This window comes from Vicugna pacos, chromosome 5 (genome assembly GCF_048564905.1).
Source record: "Vicugna pacos chromosome 5, VicPac4, whole genome shotgun sequence".
NCBI classification, from domain to species: Eukaryota; Metazoa; Chordata; class Mammalia; order Artiodactyla; family Camelidae; genus Vicugna; species Vicugna pacos.
Genome location: NC_132991.1, coordinates 78500405 through 78505547, shown reverse-complemented (window position 1 = coordinate 78505547; position 5143 = coordinate 78500405). Strand labels below are relative to the sequence as shown.

The window sequence follows — 5143 nt, the reverse complement described above, 5'->3', positions numbered from 1 at the left end:
GCAAACACAGGCTCTGGTTTCATGGGGTGGATTAATGTGGTGAAGTGGCTGCCTGGTCCCAGCTATTGGAGCCAGGTAGAGGCTGAAGGAACAGGTTTCCTTGTCTGGCTCTCAAGCCTCTGGAAACATAACACGAGAAGAGGGGGTTGGATGGAACACTGCTGTTGATGCATCAAAAATCTTCCTCTAGGTGTATAAATAGAGATTTCATCTTCCTTCCCTACCCCACCCCCATAGAATTGCCAAATAAAATAGCATTCAGTGTAAAATTTGTATTGCATGTCAAGAACAATGCATGGACCATACTTATACTAAATAAATATGTTTATATAAATATAAAGGTATGTATGTATCTGTACATATGTACATATTCAGTGACATTTGCATAGGCTCAGATGGAAAGTTAGTGCCCAATCATGGCACATTAGTCCACATGCCTGGGGATTTGTGTCACAACAAGAAATGTATCCTCTGAAGAAATCATCCTGCTCCCCTCTTGCATGGAAAGGAGAGAAGTCATGAGATTGAGCATAATGTTGGATTGGTGGCAAGTGCAAGGATGCATCAAGAAGCCATTGGAAAGACTATACTTTCAGGGATCATTTCTATAGTTCGTTACTAGAGAAGTTTCTCTGAACGTATAGAGCACCCAAACCACATGATCATCTTAATAGATGCAGAAAAAGCATTTGATAAAATTCAACACCCATTTATGATAAAAATTTTCACCAAAGTGGGTATAGAGAGAACATATCTCAACATAATAAAAGCTATATATGACAAACCTACAGCCAGCATAGTACTCAACAGTGAAAAACTCAAAAGCTTCCCACTAAAATCTGGGACAAGACAAGGCTGCCCACTATAGCCACTCCTATTCAACATAGTCTTGGAAGTCCTAGCCACAGCAATCAGGCAAGAGAGAGAAATAAAAGGGATCCAAACTGGAAAAGAAGAGGTAAAATTTCACTATATGCTGATGACATGATACTAGATATAGAAAACCCTACAAGGTCCACACAAAAACTGCTAGAACTAATCAAAGAATACAGCAAGGTATCAGGTTACAAGATTAATGTTCAAAAATCAGTTGCATTTCTTTACACTAATGATGAATCAACAGAAAAAGAAAGTAAAGAAACAATCCCCTTCAAAATAGCACCCAAAGTAATAAAATACCTAGGAATAAATCTAACTAAGGAGATGAAACTCTTATACATGGAAAACTATAAACAACTGATGAAAGAAATTAAAGAAGACTTAAAAAATGGAAATATATCTCATGCTTCTGGATTGGAAGAATCAATATTGTTAAAATGGTCATACAGCCCAAGGCAATCTACAGATTTAACACAATCCCTATCAAATTACCCAGGACATATTTCACAGAACTAGAACAAATCATAATAAAATGTATATGGAACCACTAAAGACCTAGAATTAGCAAAGCATTATTGAAGAAAAAGAAAGAGGCTGGAGGAATAACTCTCCCAGACTTCAGACAATACTATAGAGCTACAGTCATCAAGACAGCATGGTATTGGTCCAAAAACAGACATATGGATCAATGGAACAGAATAGAGAGCCTAGAAATGAACCTACAAACTTCTGGTCAACTAATCTTCAACAAAGGAGGCAAGAATATACAATGGAATAAAGACAGTCTTTTTGGCAAATGGCATTGGGAAAACTGGACAGCAGCATGTAAATCAGTGAAGCTAGAACACTCCCTTACACCATATACAAAAATAAACTCAAAATGGATCAATACTTAAACATAAGACAAGATACAATAAACCTCCTAGAAGAAAATATAGGCAAAAACATCATCTCACATACATCTCAAAAATGTTCTCCTAGGGCAGTCTACCCAAGCAATAGAAATAAAAGCAAGAATAAACAAATGGGACCTAATTAAAATTACAAGCTTCTGCACAGCACAGGAAACCATAAGTAAAACAGAACGACAGCCTACAGAATGGGAGAAAATTTTTGCAAATGAAACCGACAAAGGCTTGATCTCCAGAATATATAAGCAGCTCATAAGACTTAATAAGAAAAAAACAAATAACCCAATCCAAAAATGAGCAGAAGACCTAAACAAGCAATTCTCCAAGGAAGAAATACAAATGATCAATAGGCACATGAAAAAATGCTCAATATCACTAATTATCAGAGAAATGCAAATCAAAACTACGATTAGGTATCACCTCACACCAGTCAGAATGACCATCATTCAAAAGTCCACAAATGACAAATGCTGGAGAGGCTGTGGAGAAAAGGGAACCCTCCTACACTGCTGGTGGGAATGCAGTTTGGTGCAGCCACTGTGGAAAACAGTGTGGAGATTCCTCAAAAGACTAGGAATAGACTTACCATGTGACCCAGGAATCCCACTCCTGGGCATATATCCAGAAGGAACCCTACTTCAAAATGACACCTGCATGCCAATGTTCATAGCAGCACTATTTACAATAGCCAAGACATGGAAACAGCCTAAATGTCCATCAACAGATGACTGGATAAAGAAGCTGTGGTATATTTATACAATGGAATACTACTCAGCCACAAAAACCAACAACATAACGCAATTTGCAGCAACATGGATGCTCCTGGAGGATGTCATTCTAAGTGAAGTAAGCCAGAAAGAGAAAGAAAAATACCATATGAGATCGCTCATAGGTGGAATCTAAAAAAAGAAAACACAAACAAAGCATAAATGCGAAACAGAACTAGACTCATAGACATAGAATACGAACTCGTGGTTGCCAAGGGGGCGGAGGGTGGGAAGCGATAGACTGGGATTTCAAAATGCAGAATAGATAAACAAGATTGTACTGTATAGCACAGGGAAATATACACAAGATCTTGTGGTAGCTCACAGTGAAAAAAAAGTGTGACAATGAATATATGTATGTTCGTGTATAACTGAAAAATTGTGCTCTACACTGGAATTTGACACAACATTGTAAAATGATTATAACTCAATAAAAAAAGAGTTTAAAAAAAAAAAGCCATTGGAACAGGTTGTACAGCAGGTACATGACCTGTATCTCTTCCTGGCTCCCCCTCAAGTCCCCATAGTCATCATAGTAAGTTCCACAAAATAAGTTTTACTGCAAGACAAAGAGACTTATGGAGGGGTGCAAACTGTAGCCAAGTCACAGGCACAGGCACACAGAACATTCCAGCATCTTTCCAGAAGTCACTCTGTATCTTAATCCCCTTCACCTTTCCCCATATTCTAATCCTTTCTGAGTTCGTCCCTGGCCAGTCAAGAAATCTGTTAACATCTCCTGGATTCCTTCTACTTTTGTGTTTGGTCCAAAGTGAATGATTCTCAACTCCCCGGGCCATTTGCAGTCTATAGATTCCTTTCGGTCACTTTCCTTCTTTCAAGTCCCTAGTACCCTCTTCACTAAACACTAGAACTCCAGGCCTAAGTCCCTGAGACAGGGACACTCCTGGAGCAGCCCTGGTCTCACAATATCACAGAAGATGATGCCCTCCTCTTCACCATCAAACTGTTTTCCTTGTATGTGGCTAACATGTTTCTACTGTCCCTTCTACTGTCATTATTCTCTCCTCCCCCCAGTGCCCTTCCACAGAATCATTGTCTTTGGTCTAATGGTCCAACCCAAAGTCTTACTTATTGCCAGCCACATCCAAGAAAGTCACATGACTGATGCCTTAGACAAAGAGATGGAGCCTTGAAAGGGTCACTGGAAAGGCTCTCCAAATGCACCTATAGCAACATATCCCCTCAGGTTATCTCCGTTGGTCCAAACTTCTTTTTTAACCAACAACTTTTAGTATTTTTCTCCTAGGCAATTAGTATATATAAGCTAATGGAGGCAAATTTGGTCACCGAGGGAAACTCTGTTCTTACAGGCTTATATACCCCCCTATAAATATTGCAGTAACATTCATTTATTTGTTTCTATTTATTCCATACACATGTAGCATTGAGGTCCCACAATGTACCAGTCTCCTGATGTAACTCTTAGAATTGTGTGTTTAGCACAATGACTACTGAGGAGATAACAAATCTGTGAGGGTCAAAGACACAAATGCCATCATGCCTTCTGTAAATCCCAGCCTTGCTTATATCCTTCCTCTGCCTGGAATCTCCTTTTATCATCCAAGAAATCTAACTTATTCTACCCAGATCCCCACGGTGAGAGGCCATTGACTTCCTCCATGCTCCACTGCCCTTGATTCCACACAGACTGCCTTGTACTGGAGGTAGCCGTGTTTGCCTGCACCCACTTCTCTAGTCATAAGCTCCTTGAGGACAAGGAGCATATTGGGTTAAATGTTGGATTTCCAATCATTGGTACAGTGCCTGATACACAGTAGCCTTATATACAGGGGCTCCATAAATATTTGCTAAATAGTGAACAAGGAATGTTTCTCCCTCATCGTGGAGTCACTATATATATATATGGGTATATATATATATATATACCCATTCTGCAACTTACTAGTTACATGTCCTTGGGCATGTTAATTCTCTGGGCTTCAGACTCTAAGAGAAAGAACAGTACCTCTCTACAGGGCTATTGGAGAAAATGAGTGAGAAGATGCACATGAACTGCTCAGAAAAGCTCCTGATCCATGTAATTTCTCAATAAATATAATAATAATAATGTAATTATTTCTTTTTATGTCAATACGCTGTATTCTCTTAACCCTAGGCTCTTCTCTGAAAGTGAAAAACAAGTAAGATCCTTGCCCTGAAGAAAGGCAGATCTGTTTCTGCATGTCTGCTGTGTTTCCTACTACACAGCTAAAAGAAGGTATACTAAAAATGAAATATCAGTATATTGCAAGTGGAAGGCTGTTTCTGACTTTGTTTCGGTGGGTCTGGCAAATGGAGGCTGGAAACCATGACAACAGAGAAAGGGGGAAGGAAAACTTCTGACCACTGGAGGCTAAGAATAAGGCTGTGGCAGCCTAGTATGCGGCCGTAGGGTGGCTGAGATCTGGGCCACCGGTTTTCATTTTAGAGGAAAAGTAAGTCCTGCTCTTACTTGTAGTTTCCTGTGACAACTGCCCCTTGCCTCCTTGCTCTCCTGGTCAGAAGTTTAGTAGATCTTGACTGTAGAAATGCATGCCTCCTGCCCTGTGCCTGCCTGTGTGA

The 5143-nt window shown here is 39.7% G+C and overlaps 1 pseudogene; it reads left to right on the top strand.

Moving 5' to 3' along the window:
• The first annotated feature begins 580 nt into the window (after positions 1-580).
• On the top strand, positions 581-738 carry LOC116280717 (small nucleolar RNA U3; annotated as a pseudogene).
• The last annotated feature ends 4405 nt before the right edge of the window (positions 739-5143 follow it).